General features: G+C 44.2%; 1 protein-coding gene across 4 annotated transcripts in view; it reads left to right on the top strand.

Moving 5' to 3' along the window:
* The first annotated feature begins 7,924 nt into the window (after positions 1 to 7,924).
* SNCAIP (synuclein alpha interacting protein) overlaps positions 7,925 to 20,892 on the top strand; it is a 266,108-nt gene continuing 253,140 nt past the window's right edge. For 2 of the 4 annotated variants that reach the window (XM_056537348.1, XM_056537346.1), the window contains exon 1: positions 7,925 to 8,082. The gene's annotated coding sequence lies outside the window, so the exon portion shown is untranslated. Of the gene's footprint in view, positions 8,083 to 13,609; positions 13,717 to 20,892 lie in introns of all 4 variants that reach the window. The other 2 variants (XM_056537347.1, XM_056537349.1) reach the window with 2 other exon arrangements.

Here is a 20,892-nt window from a genome sequence, read left to right as displayed (position 1 = left end):
TTGCCTTATGCAACAAGTCTAAGTAGCAAATTCAATTACAGTGTTTCTATACTTTTTTAGTTCTACGCCCTACTAAGTCATATGGTCAAAATACTTTGGGGTTCGTGTATTAAGTGCATTACACCATTTTTTGGCAAGTTTTTTACTTTTTGGTTTACTTTTCCAATGCCCCGCAGATCTATCAAGCGATTGTTTTGCGCCTAGTTCCTCATCTTTTTATTTTGTTGGCTGAAGTGGGTGTGGTGTATGTGGTGTGCCTGTTTCTGATTTATTATTTAGCTTAAGTTGTTACGTTGAGTAGTATAATTGAGAGTGTGTGTGATCTGTTTTAGATATTCAAATATTTTAAAATCCTGTAAAGTGGCTCTAGCCTAAATAACACTTTTTTGTTATTTGGCACTACTTTGTGTCAATAGAACTTAATATGGACATAAGGAAATATTTTTATGTGTTTTTTTTTTTTTTTTTATCTGTAAAAATGATGGTTTACATGCATTTTATGGCCCTAAAATGACCTAAAATACCTTGTGTGAATATAGCCTAAAATATTGAACAAACTAAGATTCAAAATGAGGAACAAATACCAATCTGTTCATGCTCAGCCATTTCTCTAACCATTCAAAAAGTGAAATTTCTCATGACACACATTGGTTGCACAATATACTAATGGAAAGTCCTAATGGAACACCTGTGAGGTGTTAAGGCTAACTATACTCCTTGTTACATTCCTTGAGGGGTATAGTTTCCAAAATAGTATGCCATGTGTTTTTTATTTTTAATTTTTTTTTTGCTGTTATGGCACCATGGGGGCTTCCTAAATGCAACATGGCACCCAAAAACCATGACAGTCAAATTTGTTTAAAAAAATCGCACAGTTGCTCTTTCCCTCTTGAGCCATGTTGTGAGCCCGCGGAGCACTTTATATCAACATATGAGGTATTTCCATACTCAATTTTGGGGGGGCTTTTTCTCCTTATACTACTTTTAAAAATGAAAAAAAAATGGGGCTACAAGAACATGTTAGTGTAAAAAATGCTGATTTTGATTTTTCTCCTCCACTTTACTGCTATTCTTGTGAAACACCTAAAGGGTTAGCAAACTTTCTGAATGCCATTTTGAATACTTTGAGGGTGTAGTTTCTATAATGGGGTCTGTTATGGGGTATTTATCACAGAAAGGCCTCTCATATCAACTTCAAACTTAACTGGTTCCTGAAAAATTCAAATTTTGAAAATTTTGAAAATTGCTGCTATTCTTTGAAGCCCTCTAATGTCTTCAAAAAATAAAAACATGTCAACTGTATGATGTCAACATAAAGTAGACATATTGAGGGACATTTATCAATGTTTCCTTATGTATTCTTTTTTTTAGTAATTTTTTCCTTACTTTTTTTTTGCTTATGTGCGACGTATTTATCAACTGGTTTCAGCCTGTTGATAATTTTCTTTCACGTAAGCAATTTTTCCTTTTTTACTTTGGTAGTAGCTTTTTCTGCTCCATGTTTGAGCTGGAGTAAATTTAGTCAATTTTTAACGCTGTTGCGACTTTCTTTTGCGCAGTTGCGACTGTCGCAGTTAATAAATACCTGACTACCCGTAGTCCATTTTAAAATTATTACTACGTAGTTAATTTTTGGAAAACTTGCTTTTCTCGCTTTCCAGTCAAAATGTCGCACGAAAATTGAGTAGTCGCAGTTGAGACAATTTTGCGACAATTATAGTAAAGAAAACCTGACTAAACCCATTGATAAATGTCCATAATTGTATTTGTGAATCAATATAAAATGTATTTGACAGTGGTCAGAATTGCAAAAAAAGGGCTGAATCCTTAAGGTGAAAATGGGCTGAGTTCTTAAGGGGTTTTTGCACATCTGACCACTGTCACTTTAAAGGGGTACTCCGCCCCTAGACATTTTATCCCCCTATCCAAAGGATAGGGGATAAGATGTCAGATCGTACAATGCCACCGTAGTGCCAGAACAGTGGACTCCCCCACATGTGACCCCATTTTGGAAATTACACCCCTCACAGAATGTAATAAGGGGTGCAGTGAGCATTTACTCCCCACTGGCATTTGACAGATCTTTGGAACAGTGGGCTGTGCAAATGAAAAATTACATTTTTCATTTTCATGTGTGACTGTTCCAACAATCTGTCAGACACCTGTGGGGTGTAAATGCTCACTGCACCCCTTATTACATTATGTGAGGAGTGTAGTTTCCAAAATGGGGTCACATGTGGGGGGGGGTCCATTGTTCTGGCACTATGGGGGCTTTGTAAACAAATTTTCTCTCCAAAAGTCCAATGGCGCTGCTTCTCTTCTGAGCATTGTAGTTTGCCCGCAGAGCACTTTACATCCACATATTGGGTATGTTCTTACTCAGAAGAAATGGGGTTACAAATTTTGGGGGGCCTTTATTTTCCTATTTACCCCTTGTGAAAAAAAAGTATGGGGCAAAACCAGCATGTTAGTGTAATTTTTTTTTTTTTTATACTAACAGGCTGGTTTAGACCCCAACTTTTCCTATTCATAAGGGGTAAAAGGAGAAAAAGCCCCCCAAAATTTGTAACACAATTACTCCCGAGTACGGCGATACCTCATATGTGACCCTAAACTGTTTCCTTGAAATACGACAGGGCTCCAAAGTGAGAGAGCGCCATGCGCATTTGAGGACTAAATTAGGTGTCAGGATCAGGACTGGTATGCAGGAAGGACACAGGAGTGGATCCCCTGTGTCAGTGAGGCGATGGCGTGGGCCGTACCAGGGGAACGGAATCTAAGAGGTTACTGGTTTTCACCAGAGCCTGCCGCAAAGCGGGATGGACTTGCTGCGGCAGGTAACCCCCAGGTCGTTCCACCCGATAGCGACTCAACCTCACTGACAGCTGAGACAGGCGCCGTACACAAGGACAAGGCAAGGCGAGGTCAGACGTAGCAGAAGGTCAAGGCAGGCAGCAACGGTTCGTAGTCAGGGGCAATGGCAAAGGGTCTGGATACACAGGCAACGCTTTCTCTGGCACTAGGCAACAAGATCCGGCGAGGACAGGAAGGGGAAGTGGGATTACATAGTGTAGGAAGTGATTAGCACTGATTGGGCCAGGCACCAATTATTGGTGCACTGGCCCTTTAAATTTCAGAGGGCCGGTGCGCGCGCACGCCCTAGAGAGCGGGGTCGGGGGCGCGCCTGGACAGGACAGCAGGAGGATGGGGCAGGTGAGAGGATTGGGATGCGACCCGCGGGCGGGCGCGTCCCGCCACGCGGATCGCATCCCCGCCGGTGATAGCAGAGCAGCGCTCCCAGTCAGCGGGTCTGACCGGGGCGCTGCATGCAGAAGAACGCTGCGAGCACTCCGGGGAGGAGCAGGGACCCGGAGCGCTCGGCGTAACATTAGGGATTGCATAGGGGTGGACATAGGGGTATTCTAAGCCAGTGATTGCCAAACAGGGTGCCTCCAGCTGTTGCTAAACTACCAGCATGCCTGGACAGTCAGCGGCTGTCCCGAAATTTGGGGAGTTGTTGTTTTGCAACGGCTGGAGGCCCTGTTTTGGAAACACTGCCTTATGATACGTTTTTCATTTTTATTGGGAGGTGTATATGTAGTGTTATAAGGGGGTGTATATGTAGTGTTTTACCCTTTATTATGTGTTATTGTAGTGTAGTGTAGTATAGTAGTAGGGTACATTCGCAGTTGTGGGGTTTAGGGTGAGTTTCTCGCTAGGAGTTTGAGCTGTGGCGGAAAATTTGACGCAGCTCAAACTTCAAGCAGGAAACTCACTGTAAACCCACCCGTGTGAATGTACCCTGTACCCTCCAGCTGTTGCAAAGCTACAAGTCCCAGCATGCACTGACAGACTGTGCATGCTGGGAGTTGTAGTTTTGCCACAGCTGGAGGCAAACTGGTTGAAAAACCTTCAGTTAGGTTCTGTTACCTAACTAAGTATTTTCCAACCAGTGTGCCTCCAGCTGTTGCAAAACCAAAACTCCCAGCATGTACTGATCGCCGAAGGGCATGCTGGGAGATGTAGTTATACAACAGCTGGAGGTACGAGAATACAACTCCCAGCATGCAGAGACAGCCGTTTGCTGTTCGTGCATGCTGGGAGTTGTAGTTTTGCAAGATTTAGAGGGCCACGGTTTAGAAACCAACGCACAGTGATCTCCAAACTGTGGCCCTCCAGATGTTGCAAAACTACTGATCCGAGCATGCCCATACAGCAAACTGCTATGTGAGCATGCTGGGAGTTGTAGTTTTTCAACTTCTGGAGGGCTATAGTTTAGAGACCACTGTATAGTGGTCTCCAAACTGTAGCCCTCCAGATGTTGCTAGGCAGCAACTGACTGGCTTCCGTAGTCAGCAGGATCGCCGCATGCCGCACCAGGGAGTGGATCGCCGCCTGCCGCCACCGGTAAGGGACCTCTACTGGCTTGCCAATCATCCTGCTGTATGTGCCCGGGAGAGTGTCATAGAGAGATTTTTTAATAGAAGTAAATTACAAATCTGTTTAACTTTCTGGCCCAGTTGATTGAAAAATAAATGTTTTCGACCAGAGTACTCCTTTAACTAAAGTTTGTATCCTTCTGAAGGAAATAACATGCAGTGAGCACATCTCCCTGCTTATGCCAGGTTTAAGAAGAATCAACCAACAAAAACAACAAAATACTAAAATTCCCTTTTAGTAAAGGGTAAATGTGGATCCTCCAGCAGAGATATAATCATTAGAGATGGTTACCCAGACATGTTGAAAAAGGCCCACCAGGAGTATTCACATATACATACTACATTCCCTGATGAACCATTACCTACTTAATTATTGCGAAACAAGTTGGACAAATTATTGTTTATTACTATGTGTCAAACAGAGGCGCAGTTTTCTCACACCAAAAATGTTTACTGAGATATGTATAAGCTTATATGTAAAAATTGTTTCTGGATGTGTATACCACGATGGAGGTGATTGTCCTTGTGGGCTTTTTCCGGCGTGTCTTGGTAACCACCTCTAATTATTATATAGCTACTGGGAGATCTATATTTATCCATTACTAAAAGGGAATTTGGATTTTTGTATGATATAAATCCTTCTGTACTGTATATCCCACCTTAGTGACAGTCACCTGATAACCACAGTTGTGTATTTATACCAGGCTTAGCCACATGACAGTGTGAAATATACCATGAGCTATTGCTTACTGGGCTCAGCCACAGTGTCTCACTGCACTTCTCTGTTGTCTGGGGACAAGTTAAATGATACAAAAGAAAATACATGAAGTAAGCCCATATCTTTGAAGGAAATCTGCCCATAAGGCAGCGGTCTCCCAACTTTGGACCTCCAGATGTTGCAAAACTACAACTCACAGCAATGCAAGAAAGCCAATAAGGTGACTTGAGTATGGTGAATGCATCTGAAGTTAGCTTAAACTTTTAGATGGAACAGAAATGGGCATTCAAATGGACACATAGGGGGAGATTTATCAAAACCTATGCAAAGGAAAAGTTGCACAGTTGCCCATAACAACCAATCAGATCGCTTCTTTCATTTTGCAGAGGCCTTGTTAAATATGAAAGAAGCGAGCTAATTAGTTGCTATGGGCAACTGGGCAACTTTTCCTCTGGACAGGTTTTGATAAATATCCCATCCCATATTATTTTGATTTTAGAAGTGAATTGACACTAATCTGACATGAAATAATAACAAAAAAACAAACAAATAAACAATCATGTACAAAGATACACAACACAAAGGCACCAAACACTTTTGGTACTTTTGTGCCATTGTGTTGTGTATTTTTTGTACATGATTGTTTTTTTTTTTAGTTTTTTTTTTTTTTTTATAAAGTTGTAGTAGTATCTTTGGAGTTATAGTTCGTTAATCCTCTACACAGATCTTGGATTATTTGTCCTTTAGATTTGTTGCCCTCTTCTCTTGTCAGCAACACAGTGATCTGACACTGCCAACACACACAGAGGGATGCCCTACATCAAAATCAGTTCAGTTCAACCCGGCCCAGTGTGCTTCTGGACATAAAAACTGGCATTAAACTGGGCAGATGAGCACATTTAACCAATTAGAACAAGTAACTGATTATTTTAAAGGGATAAATAATTTGGGACACTGATCTGACACTGCCAACACAGAGTGAGGGATGCCCTACATTTACTGATTAGATAAGTAAAATGTGCCCATCTGCCCACTGTGATGCCAGGTTTTATGTCTGGAACCATTTTAGGCAAGACTGAACTGATTTTAATGCTGGGCATCCCTCTCTATGCCTCTGTGCTATCTGAACCAGTGATGGGCATAGCCTCTGTGGTATATGAACCAGTGATGGGCATAGCCTCTGTGCTATCTGAACCAGTGATGGGCATAGCCTCTGTGCTATCTGAACCAGTGATGGGCATAGCCTCTGTGCTATCTGAACCAGTGATGGGCATAGCCTCTGTGCTATCTGAACCAGTGATGGGCATAGCCTCTGTGCTATCTGAACCAGTGATGGGCATAGCCTCTGTGCTATCTGAACCAGTGATGGGCATAGCCTCTGTGCTATCTGAACCAGTGATGGGCATAGCCTCTGTGGTATATGAACCAGTGATGGGCATAGCCTCTGTGCTATCTGAACCAGTGATGGGCATAGCCTCTGTGCTATCTGAACCAGTGATGGGCATAGCCTCTGTGCTATCTGAACCAGTGATGGGCATAGCCTCTGTGCTATCTGAACCAGTGATGGGCATAGCCTCTGTGCTATCTGAACCAGTGATGGGCATAGCCTCTGTGCTATCTGAACCAGTGATGGGCATAGCCTCTGTGCTATCTGAACCAGTGATGGGCATAGCCTCTGTGCTATATGAACCAGTGATGGGCATAGCCTCTGTGCTATCTGAACCAGTGATGGTCATAGCCTCTGTGCTATCTGAACCAGTGATGGGCATAGCCTCTGTGCTATCTGAACCAGTGATGGGCATAGCCTTTGTGCTATCTGAACCAGTGATGGGCATAGCCTCTGTGCTATCTGAACCAGTGGTGGGCATAGCCTCTGTGCTATCTGAACCAGTGATGGGCATAGCCTCTGTGCTATCTGAACCAGTGATGGGCATAGCCTCTGTGCTATCTGAACCAGTGGTGGGCCTAGCCTCTGTGCTATCTGAACCAGTGATGGGCATAGCCTCTGTGCTATCTGAACCAGTGATGGGCATAGCCTCTGTGCTATCTGAACCAGTGATGGGCATAGCCTCTGTGCTATCTGAACCAGTGATGGGCATAGCCTCTGTGCTATCTGAACCAGTGATGGGCATAGCCTCTGTGCTATCTGAACCAGTGATGGGCATAGCCTCTGTGCTATCTGAACCAGTGATGGGCATAGCCTCTGTGCTATCTGAACCAGTGAATGTGCCCCTCTGCCCACTTTAATGCCAGTTTTTGTACCCAGAACCATTTCGGACCAGTCTGAACTTGATTTTGAGACAAGTCATCCCTGTCTGTATGCTAGCAGTGTCAGATAAGGGGTCCAAATTCACTTAACCCCTTGTAAACACCAGTTACGTATTGAAATCAGTAAAATGTGCCCCTCTGCCCACGTTGATGCCAATTTTTGTACCCAGAAACACTGTGGGTCAGGCTGAACTTAACTGATTTCATTGTGGTGTTCCTCTGTGTGTGTTGGCATTGTCAGATGAGTGACCCAAAGTCAATTGGCTTTTAATATTACAATATTAGGTGTTCACTACGATGCCCATTTCTGTGCCAGCTGTTTAGAATTCTCGGCTGATTTTACATGCATTTACCTCAGTGCCCTTTATTTTAATATAATTTATTATTAATTTAAGTTCGTTTTATTAAGAAACCAGTAAAAACAACCAAAAATCATCTTCTGTGAATAAGAAACTGGTGACTAAGAAGCCATTGGTGCTGCTGGTGACGTCATGTAGGGGGCGTGCCCTGCTGCCTGGATTAACCCTGTGTGTGTGTGAGGAGGCTGGCCTGCTGGCTGTTCAGTGACTGGGAGGCCGCTCAGTGCTGCAGCTGCCGCCGCTCCGGACACATCTCTTCCCCGGACGGACTCTGGAGGCTTCTATCGAGGAGACAAAGGTGATTTGAGCATGCTGAGCCCGGGGCCGGGGCCGGGGGGATGCTGTAGTGTAGGGACACTGCTGAGAGGTGACTGCTGGCTGACATGATGATCTGTGGGGACTGGTCCTGTGTGCGGACCTGGGAGCAGATGCTGAATGATTGTATCCATGGTAACGGGGCTGCCCCCAGAGCTTTGTTCTCAGGGGTGACACCGGCTGCACCTTCCCTCCTATTATACTGCCCCTGTATAACCTGTCTCCATTCTCTGTACAGATGTAGCAGAGCTGACATAGCCTCTTCACTTCGGGGTTGCAGTTCTGTAAGGCTTCTGTAGACCCACACATAAGACATGTAGATGACACACTCACCACTGCTACACCTGACTAATTCCGCTCTGCTGTGTCTGTATACCCGAGGGATAGTCCTTACAATGTACATTTCTTCATGTAGACGCATTCAGTCATAGTCAGTAGTGGCGCAGAATGTGACATGTAGCCATAGTCCCATCTGATCAGTGTAGAAATGATGAGAAATGATACATGGGCCTGTGATGGGTATGGATCATCATCATCACCATCATCATCACCATCATTATCATCACCATCATCATCATCATCATCATCATCACCATCATTGGACTGTTTTCTAAGCTTTTGGCTATGAAGGGTGATCACCATTTGACCTCAGAGATGTTATTCAGTGTGCTGACCTTTCTGGAGCAGCCCAACATTACCCAAGGGGCTCATTATTACCCGAGGGGCCCAACATTACCTGAGGGGCCCAACATTACCTGAGGGGCCCAGCATTACCCAAGGGGCTCATTATTACCCGAGGGGCCCAACATTACCCGAGGGGCCCAACATTACCTGAGGGGCTCATTATTACCCGAGGGGCCCAATATTACCCGAGGGGCCCAACATCACCTGAGGGGCTCATTATTACCTGAGGGGCCCAGCATTACCTGAGGGGCCCAACATTACCCAAGGGGCTCATTATTACCTGAGGGGCCCAACATTACCCGAGGGGCCCAACATTACCTAAGGGGCTCATTATTACCTGAGGGGCCCAACATTACCCAAGGGGCTCATTATTACCTGAGGGGCCCAACATTACCCGAGGGGCCCAACATTACCTAAGGGGCTCATTATTACCTGAGGGGCCCAGCATTACCTGAGGGGCCCAACATTACCCGAGGGGCTCATTATTACCCGAGGGGCCCAACATTACCCGAGGGGCCCAACATTACCTGAGGAGCTCATTATTACCTGAGGGGCCCAACATTACCCAAGGGGCTCATTATTACCTGAGGGGCCCAACATTACCCGAGGGGCCCAACATTACCTGAGGGGCTCATTATTACCTGAGGGGCCCAGCATTACCTGAGGGGCCCAACATTACCCGAGGAGCTCATCATTACCCGAGGGGCCCAACATTACCTGAGGGGCCCAACATTACCTGAGGAGCTCATTATTACCTGAGGGGCCCAGCATTACCTGAGGGGCTCATTATTACCTGAGGGGCCCAACATTACCTGAGGGGCTCATTATTACCTGAGGGGCCCATTATTACCTGAGGGGCCCATTATTACCTGAGGGGCCCATTATTACCTGAGGGGCTCATTATTACCTGAGGGGCCCAGCATTACCTGAGGGGCCCATTATTACCTGAGGGGCTCATTATTACCTGAGGGGCCCAGCATTACCTGAGGGGCTCATTATTACCTGAGGGGCCCAGCATTACCTGAGGGGCTCATTATTACCTGAGGGGCCCAACATTACCTGAGGGGCTCATTATTACCTGAGGGGCCCATTATTACCTGAGGGGCCCATTATTACCTGAGGGGCCCATTATTACCTGAGGGGCTCATTATTACCTGAGGGGCCCAGCATTACCTGAGGGGCCCATTATTACCTGAGGGGCTCATTATTACCTGAGGGGCCCAGCATTACCTGAGGGGCTCATTATTACCTGAGGGGCCCAGCATTACCTGAGGGGCCCAGCATTACCTGAGGGGCTCATTATTACCCGAAGGGCTCATTATTTCCTGAGGGGCTCATTATTACCTGAGGGGCTCATTATTACCTGAGGGGCCCAGCATTACCTGAGGGGCCCAGCATTACCTGAGGGGCTCATTATTACCTGAGGGGCCCAACATTACCCGAGGGGCTCATTATTACCCGAGGGGCTCATTATTTCCTGAGGGGCTCATTATTACCTGAGGGGCTCATTATTACCTGAGGGGCCCAGCATTACCTGAGGGGCTCATTATTACCTGAGGGGCCCAGCATTACCTGAGGGGCTCATTATTACCTGAGGGGCCCAGCATTACCTGAGGGGCTCATTATTACCTGAGGGGCCCAGCATTACCTGAGGGGCTGAACATTACCTGAGGGGCTCATTATTACCTGAAGGGCACAGCATTACCTGAGGGGCTGAACATTACCTGAGGGGCTCATTATTACCTGAGGGGCCCAACATTACCTGAGGGGCTGAACATTACCTGAGGGGCCCAGCATTACCTGAGGGGCTGAACATTACCTGAGGGGCCCAGCATTACCTGAGGGGCTCATTATTACCTGAGGGGCCCAGCATTACCTGAGGGGCTCATTATTACCTGAAGGGCACAGCATTACCTGAGGGGCTGAACATTACCTGAGGGGCTCATTATTACCTGAGGGGCTCATTATTACCTGAGGGGCCCAGCATTACCTTAGGGGCCCAGCATTACTGGAAGGGCTTAGCATTACCTGAGGGGCCCATTATTACCTGAGGGTCCAGCATTGCCTTATGGACCCAGTATTGACTGAGGGGCCAGCATTACCTTAGGGGCCCAGCATTGCCCGAGGGTCCAGGATTACCTTAGGGGCCCAGCTTTACCAAAGTATCCCAGCATTACCTTAGGTGCCCAGCATTACCTGAGGAGCCGAACATTACCCAAGGGGCTGAGCATTACCTGAGGAGCCAAGCATTACCTGATAAACTCCATATTACTTAGGGGGCCAGCATTGCCCTTGGTGTCCAGCATTGCCTTTGGGGTCCAGCATTACCTGAGGGGCCAGCATTACCTTAGGGGCCCAGCATTGCCCGAGGAGCCCAGGATTACCTTAGGCCCAGCTTTACCAAAGGATCCCAGCATTAACTTAGGTGCCCAGCAATACCTGAGGGGTCCAGTATTACCTGAGGGGCCCAGCATTACCTGAGGGGCCCAGCTTTACCTGATTGGTCCAGCTTTACCTGAGGGGCCCAGCTTTACCTGAGGGGCCCAGCTTTACCAGATTGGTCCAGCATTGCCTACTTCTCACACATTGTACAGGCAACATAGAGGATTAATACAATGCCTTCTTTTGTGAAGTTGAGAGGATAGTGTCGATTGTTACCAGCAAACAGATCAGAACTGTCCGACTGGTTACAAGGTCACGTGCCCTCTGTAATCCCCCCTGACAGAACAAAGCTGCTATGTTCACAAGGTGCTGATCACATGCTGCCTCAGGTTGTTCCTTGCTGTCATTTAGACGGAGGGGACACTGTAAACCTTTCTCTTTTGTGTCTAGTCCCGGATCCAGGATCTGTTATGTGCTGCAGACTCCTCTTTTTCCCATAATATGCATTATAGCAGTGCTCCCCAACCTGTGGCTCTCCAGCTGTGATTCCCAGCCCTTGGCTGTCAAGGCTTGCTGGGAGTTGTAGTTTTGCAACAGCTAGAGACAAAGGTTGGGGGAACACTGCATTATAGAATTATAGGTCACTAATAAGTGCGGCTCTACTGCTAGAAAGTGTATGACGCCTGCCCCTCAATGTCCTTTCAGCCTGTAATCCCTCAGATATCCTGTGTGTTTCGTAAGGTTCTTTTAGGTTGTCTAGTGACTGGAGAACCTGTCTGCCCCAGGAACTGTGGAATAAAAGGGATTTTCAACAAGCCGTTCAGTTGGGCATATATCATGTGTAGTCTGACAGAACAGAGATTAGTATTACCAGGAGACAGGGCTGGAAAAAACCTCATAACTCACATCCCAACAGGAGCCTGACATGTTTCTCCCCTCTCTGAACCATCTGAAGGTGGGACAGGCTTTGTGCGGAATATTTATGTGCCTGCTTCTCCTCCAGCGCTCTGTTAGATTTGTGTTCTGCCTCCTATAAGGTAAAGTCATTTTATCACTAATCTAAAAGCAATTCCTTGTGTTGTCTTCTGTGAAGGTAGGCTGGCTTCAGATGATCATAATACGGACACATTGTAATGCCCTTATTGTGTCCTTAAAGGGGTACTCCCACCCTAGACATCTTATCCCCTATCCAAAGGATAGAGGATAAGATGTCTGATCGCGGGGGTCCTGCCGCTGGGGACCCCCGTAATATTGCATGCGGCACCCACCTGTTTCTTGTCCGGAAGCGCTGGAGGGTCTGGGTCGCGACTATGGGAACGGAAGTTTGTGATGTCATGACTCCACCCCGTGTGATGTTACACTGTCCCCTCAATGCAAGTCTATGGGAGGGGGCGTGACGGCCGTCACGCCCCCTCCCATAGACTTGCATTGAGGGGACGGGGCGTGACGTCACACGGGGGCGGAGTCCTGACATCACGGACTTCCGTTCCCATAGTCGCGACCCAGACCCTCCAGCGCTTCCGGACAAGAAACAGGTGGGTGCCGCATGCAATATTACGGGGGTCCCCAGCGGCAGGACCCCCGCGATCAGACATCTTATCCCCTATCCTTTGGATAGGGGATAAGATGTCTAGGGTGGAAGTACCCCTTTAAGACATGCACTGCTGTTTCTTCTGACCCAAACTTATTTATTTCCTACAGTACCTTAGCAGAAAATAGGGGTTATGGTATTTGTTGTGTTCTGTTTTTAGGGTGCGTTCACACGTACGCAGATTTGATGCGCAGGATTTGATGCACAGGATTTTCTGCCGCAGATTTCAATGTAAACTAAATGATTGAGCACAGCTTCTAATCGGCAGTTACAATTCCTGCGCATCAAATCTACGCAGGATCCTGTATGTGTGAATGTAACCTTATATTGTTTTTTTTTTTTCCCCCCCACAGGGATGCCACATTGATTTCAATAGGAATCAACTGCATGGTTCATACAGTGCAGATGTTTCCAAGCGACCTTTGCATTAAAAAAATAAGTGACTTGTTACTTTTTTTAATGCGAAATGGCATGGACAATAGCATGGATGGAGATTAGTCTAAAAAAATAGGGGTTAAGAGGGGTATTTATCAAAGGATTTATGTGGGTTTTTTTAAAGTAACTTTGGCGCAATGCTTTGGCGCAGTGTCTTTTTGCGCCAAAGTTTGGCGCATTTTCTCCACTGTCATTTTTACAACTTTATCAAAATCACACTGTCCTGTGTGTGATTTTAACTTTAGTCAGTAATTCATCATTTGCGCCAATCGATCTTTAGCGCAATTTTGCGCCTTTAGGGTTTTTTTTTGGCACAAATCACCGCCAAAAAATTTTGCACATGGAAAACACATTTAGCAATGTCAGAAAATGTAAGGGCGTCAAAATACATTACATTTTTTTTTTTTTGTGAAAGCAGTGACGTCTCCAGGGCTGCTCGATACTATCCTGCGACATAGTTGTCTCTGAGGAACCTTCACCCTCTGTTGAGCCAGCATTGGACATGGCCACACAGGTTCAGGAAAGGTAAGCACTAAAGCAGTGGTCTCCAACCTGCGGACCTCCAGATGTTGCAAAACTACAACTCCCAGCATGCCCGGACAGCCGTTGGCTGTCCGGGCATGCTTGGAGTTGCAGTTTGGCAACATCTGGAGGTCCGCAGGTTTAAGACCACTGCACTAAAGTAACCAAAAAAAAAAACCGACTCTATTTGAAAATAAAATCCATTTCACATGGTGGCTATAAACCCCACAAAAGAAAATAACTCACGCCGCTTGCTGATATACTGCAGGAGGGACTCCAATATGGCTGCTCTACAGGGTAAAATACGCGTCCTCTGTGGTGGTAAGTTCTGTGTAAAAGGCTCTGTGAACAGCTGATTTCAACATTTGTGCCAAAATTACTAACAACTTGCACCAAATGATAAATTTGGTGCATGTTCACAAAAACCAAAGTGAAAAAAAAGGGTAAAAAGAAACTGTCAACAGGCAAAATTGATAAATACCCCCCGAAATACTTGGTCAAAACCACAGCAAAAGCATGGCAGCATGGCATGAAAATCAAGGTGAAGCAGATGCAGAATCCTTTCTAGCAAAAAAAAAAGTACGAAAAAGGAACCTGCCTCCTGTTTGTGGGAAAGCTTGGTAAGCCCCTTTGACCACTTTTCTAGACCCCTATAGCGACTGTGGCAGTGTGGGAGCGGGTGTTATATGACTACTTATCAAGGGAGATTTGTAAGAGTCTGGGAAAGCTGCCTGACACCCTAGAGGCCGGTGTAATGGTGGCTATGTCAGTTCTATGGCTTTCCCTTTAACAAACATGTCAGTAGAATTTTATTAAGTTTGTTACATTTTACTGGCTTTCCTAGAAATTGATATTTTGGTTTGATCCCAAAGAGTTTTGCTGTCAAAATATTTACATTAAGGGGAAACATATAAGTTACAGTAACACATGTATGGAGAAGGGAAATGTAGTTTATGCAATAGAGTATGGAATCTTTTTAAGAGGCCAAAAAAAAGATGCATATGACCGCATTTGCTGTGCGAGCACTTTTAGTACACATATTATTAGATATTGTTGCTAATATTAATGACTAGTAGTGAGGCAACATTACATGAAGTCCATTTAATGTAATAGTTCACACCAAGCCTGCACACGTGAGCTGCTACTTGCATTGGATCCGTGCCCCTCCAGTTGACCTTACCTTAGTAGGGTATATTCACATGTAATAGATATGTTGGAGAACTATTTGCAGTTGGAAATCACTTCTATTCAGGTGAATTGGGGTGTTTTGGCGGCAAGCACATGTATTTCTGCTGTGGTATATATATCTATGATAGATCTGCCATTTTTCAGCTTTATTCTCATTTAAACTGGGCCAAACTGAGGCAGAATTGTCAGGCAGATGGACTGTTTCTATCTCTTATATAGACTTTTAGACTTTGGTGAAAAGTGTTTACATACACATAGCCAACCCTTAAGGTCCACATACACTTTACTCAAAAGTCAGCCAGACTTGCAAACTATCTGAAGGGATTGACCAATATTGATTTTTTAAGGCCGATACCGATACTCTGTGGAGGTTAGGGCCGATAGCCGATAACTTATACCGATATTCCGGTATAAGTTATCGGCTATTTATCCCCCCGGCGACACGGCTGCAGATCATTGATTTAAAGCGGGCGCTTTAAATCAATGAACTGCAGCGGCATAGGCCATATTCGAATTCACGATATTTCGCGAATATATGGACAAATATTCGTCATATATCTGCTAACTTCGCATGTTCGTAATATTCGCGTTTTTTCGCATATGCGAAAATTCGCATATGTGAAAATCTATGAACTTTATAGCAAGTATACCAGTGTTACTTGATAGAAGCAGCAGAAGGGAGGGATCAATATTCGCCCAGCGGTCTCACACAGTAGTATTAGAGCCTTCTTTACACCACACAAGCTGGAAGCAGAGAAGGATGATCACTGTGATGTGTACTGTCAAAACAAAAAAAGCGAATATTCGTAATTTTTTATATATAGTGCCATATTCGCGAGCAACACTATGGGAGAGATAGCTAATTGGGCCAGCAGCTATTAAAGGTGTATGAAGAAATAAAGACAAAAAAGACAACCGGGAGGCAGCGCCTCGTGTATTACCCTTGGCAGGTGAGGGAACCAAAAAGTATGCTGAATGTACACCCAGGACTTAAGTCAGGGTGGCCGCTCACCTTAAAGTAGAAGAATTGCGCATATCACCCCTTGATTGGGGTACCAGATAGAGTTGGATGAGCTGCCGAGCCTGATGGTCACAGGAGCGTGTCAACGCCCTGTAGAAACTGGAATACTTGTGAGAAAAAAGACCAATGGATCCAGGCGCTGCTCTATCCAGGTATACACAGGATGCAGGTAAGTGTTCTTAATCAAGCAATTTTATTGAACACAAAACAACAAAAGGATCATGACGCGTTTCGGGGTAAATTCCCCTTCCTCAGATGATCTCTGAGGAAGGGGAATTTACCCCGAAACGCATCATGATCCTTTTGTTGTTTTGTGTTCAATAAAATTGCTTGATTAAGAACACTTACCTGCATCCTGTGTATACCTGGATAGAGCAGCGCCTGGATCCATTGGTCTTTTTTCTCACAAGTATTCCATTAAAGGTGTATGGCCACTTTTAGCTTTGGGCTCCTACTGATCGGACATTTATAGCATACCTATTGAGGTTTTTAAAATGTTATTTATGTGATAAGTACTATAACTTAGTTCTTTCGGCCACCGGATGATTAGTCTTTGTTGAACCTGTCCTCAGGAGCTACTAGAGAGCTACAGATCCTAGTTTTTGGCTTCGTGCACCACCATAACTGCAGGATCTTCATTCTCCTTCTGTAGAGCAGAAGGTTTAGTCTCACATACTGTATTTAACATTACTTTTTGTCTTTTGGGGGGGAAAGGGGACCAACAAAACATTGTCTGTCTGGTGAAACTTTCTTTTGCGATGTCATAGGCCAAACACCCTTTATTAGGTGACACCACTGTTCCATCATTGACCCCAACCCTAGAAGACACATTACAGTCTCAGTCCTAATTGTGCATAATGCTTTGGGAGCACAGTTGTCAGGGACTAAGATATTTACATTATTCAGGTACTAGTGTTACATTATCTGACTCATCCAAATATTTAGGATCATAGGTTGTTAAAATCTCTATAGCTACTGTCCTGTTTTCACTGTAATTTTGGCATAAGCAAAAACTTAGCAATTCTGCTAAAGCTGAATTAAGTCTCACGTGATACTGTGTCAGTTAGCAGCCAGCGACTGGCGCAGGATTATGGAAGATTTAAGTCATCAACACTTGCAATATGGAAAGCTGCCCATGCAAAGCCCAGACCCTTTAAATCTGCTGCAGAGTACTTTTTAATGAAGTTGGCGACACTTTTTACAATCTGTATGCAAATACCTTTCTCTCATATGTTCCAAGTAAATCTCTCACAGACGTTACTAGTAGCACGTGTTTCTTTTTGTCATCTATATTTGGACAAAAGCCTTTTTTTTCCCACAAAATTTGAGTGCTTTTATAAGTTTCAGTGTATATCAGTTTCAGAGTAGCAGGTTTCTTCTATGACCCAGTGGCCAGGATTCCAGCATACATTTGCGCACTTGAGTAATGTCCTTTTTTTCTGTAGGATTTTTATGTTGTCCTCATCTACTACTTTTATTATCTCGGATGAATCTAACAGATGAAGGAAGGGCATGGGATCTTATTACAGATAATAACCGGCTATATGTAGGTTTTATATTATATATCAAACCATACCAACTTATTACCTAACCATAGGATAGGAAACATGTATCTGAACTCAGGGTGATCCAAGGCTAACGTCAAAATGGAAAAGCAGTAACATATGTGCAAAGCCGCTCCATTCATTCTTTATGAGAGTCATTTATTGGCTATCTCCTTTGTCTCCCATAGAGAAGGAATGGAGCGGCAGTGAACATACATACGTGCCCACCACTGTATTCTGATGGTAGACTTAGGCCCACGTTCTCTGCATTGTCTAGGGTCCCAGCAGACTCTTATGATCACGTATTCCCTATCTGTGGTTACTATCACTTACGATCACTTATTCCCTGTGGATATCCATGGTGGGACAACTGCTTTAAGGATGTTGTTAATTAGTTCATAAAGTAAAGCATTTATCTAAAGGTGACCATACATTTGTTCAGCTGAGTTATCTCTCCCGACCTCCGCATACATGTGAATGTTCAGCATTGCCTAACGTTCATGTGTTGTCTATGGGGTGGGGTAAGCTGCAGCCAGACAGCTATGATGGTGGCTTATCCTTCCAACAATAAAATGGTTGGCTGATAAAAATCCAATATCTTGAAAGTCGGGAGGCCGTCATACACATTAGACAGTAGATTAAACACCTTTGTTGTGGCATTGGCTGATTTTAGTATAAAGTATATGGGCACCTATTGACACTGGTCCACAATCTGTGACTCTCTATCTGCTGCTACAATTCTAACATAACCTAACAGTTGTCATTTTTAACAACAGCTGTAGAGCCAAAGTTTGGGGTCCACTAATCTAAGGACATTACACAATGGGTGATTCAGTAATAATTGTGTTCTTTTATTTAAAGGGGTACATCGCTGCTCAGCGTTTGGAACAGACTGTTCCAAATGCTGGAGCCGGCGCCGAGACCTCGTGATGTCATAGTACCGCCCCTCCTGATGTCACCCCCTCAATGCAAGTCTGTGGGAGGGGGCATGACAGCCGTTGAGGGGGCGGGGCGTGATGTCATGAGCAGGTGGTGCTATGACTTCACAAGCTCCCGGCGCCAGTTCCAGCGTTCGGAACAGTTTGTTCCAAATGCTGGGCAACGGTGTACCCCTTTAATTGCGGAAATTGTTTAGAGAGTGGGCCCATATGTCTGACACTGTCACCACTGATTGGACTGTGTCAGACAGTGAAAGAAAACTCCCTATTGACGAAAGGAATGGTAACACCCAGGTGTCATACATTTCCAGAAAGACAGGACATCACAAGCAGCTGTACTTTATGGGAAGTGCTTTCTCCTTAAAGGGGTATTCCAGGCCAAAACTTTTTTTTATATATCAACTGGCTCTGGAAAGTTAAACAGATTTGTAAATTACTTCTATTAAAAAATCTTAATCCTTCCAATAGTTATTAGCTTCTGAAGTTGAGTTCTTGTTTTCTAACTGCTCTCTGATGACTCACGTCCCGGGAGCTGTGCAGCTCCTATGGGGATATTCTCCCATAATGCACAGCTCCCGGGACGTGACATCATCATTGAGCAGTTAGACAGAAAACTTCAGAAGCTAATAACTATTGGAAGGATTAAGATTTTTTAATAGAAGTAATTTACAAATCTGTTTAACTTTCCGAAGCCAGTTGATATATATATATATTAAAAAAAAAGGTTTTTCCTGGAATACCCCTTTAAACTCAGCCTACAATATGTCGTTCTGTCTTGAGCTCTTCAGAACATAAAAGCTCTTTCCCTACTGGGTAAATAAAAGAGAGGATTGTCATTCTTTTGATTAAATCTATGTACATAGAATAATGTAAGAACAATACGTCTTTTTTCTTCAAAAAGAGTTTACAAGAAAAGAAAATGAAAACACTTGTAGAATAGCCAATGACCTGGCACAGACTCAGCAGTGACTCCACTGGTGCACTTCTTCTCCCTTGATAGCTAAGTGTCTGAAGCAGTGACCTGTTTTCTTTACTGGCGGAGTGTGTGCAATTGTATCTAGCCTGGGGTAAGGCTAATATGACCAATGTGTCTTAATTCAATTGTCCTGGTGTTCCTACGTCTCCAGTCACAGCTGGCTCCGAGATGAATCGCTTGGAATAATTATTCTGGAATCGATTTTATATTTTCATTGCACCGCTTTTCTTGAGACCAAATTTGGTAATAGCTGGCTTCTGTGGTTTCGGAATGCTGTATGTGCGTTCTGGTATTGTTTAAGGTAAGCCGTAATGTACATTTAGAGGGCAACTGCTGTACCAGATTACAGATAACATAGGTGCATGCTTTACATTTTAGTCTTGGCTCTGAGCACCAAATCTTTCTGGTTATAATATGAAGTAAATTTGACAACAAAGTAACCTAAAGCAAACAAAGCAGAATTATTTATGACAACATATGAACTAGCTTAAAAGGATTATCTGGAGTTTCACTTTGTTTTCTTTTCTTTCTTTTTTTAACCTCTTAAGGACACAGGACGTAAATGTACTTAACGCACCAGGATGTACATTTACACCCTATGCATGACGCGAGCACCGAAGCAGTGCATCATGCACAGCAGGTCCCAGCTACTATCAGGGACCTGCCAGTAATGACGTACATCAGCGATCACACTCATGTCCGCCATTAACCCCTCAGATGCCATGATCAATACAGATCACTGCATTTTAGGCAATACGGCGCTTTAAATGGGTGATCTGATCGCCTGCAAAATATAATGTAAATGATTCCAAAAACAAAGTCCAAAATTGCTGTGTTTTGGTCACATCACATTCCCCCCAAAAATTATAAAATGCGATCAAATACTCAGATATATGCAAATGTGGTACTAAAAAAAAGTACAGATCAGGGTGCAAAAAATGAGCCCTCATACAGCCCCGTATATGGAAATATGAGAAAGTTATAGGTGGTCAAAATAGGGCAATTTTAAACATACTTATTTTGTGAAAAAAAGTTTTTTTTTTTTTTTTAAAGTAGTACAATAATAAAAAAAGCATATAACCATGGGTATTATTGTAATCGTATTGACCCACAGAATAAAGAAATCATGTTTGTTTCTCAAGCGTAAAGTGTACAGCGCAAAAAAGAAACCCTCCAAAATATACAAAATTTCTGTTTTCTTTTAATTTTCCTCACACAAAAAATAACTTTTTGGGTTTGCCGTACATTTTATGGCAAAATGAGTGATGTCATTACAAGTAACAATTGGTCACACAAAAAAACAAGCCCTCACATGGGTCTGTAGATGGAAATACACTGCTCAAAAAAATAAGGGTAACACTTAAACAACACAATGTAACTCCAAGTCAATCACACTTCTGTGAAATCACACTGTCCACTCAGTAAGCAACACTGATTGAAAATCAATTTCACATGCTGTTGTGCAAATGGAAAAGACAACCGGTGGAAATTATAGGCAATTAGCAAGACACC

This window comes from Hyla sarda, chromosome 1 (assembly GCF_029499605.1).
Source record: "Hyla sarda isolate aHylSar1 chromosome 1, aHylSar1.hap1, whole genome shotgun sequence".
In the NCBI taxonomy this organism is placed as follows: Eukaryota; Metazoa; Chordata; class Amphibia; order Anura; family Hylidae; genus Hyla; species Hyla sarda.
This window is presented reverse-complemented; position numbering and strand designations above follow the sequence as displayed.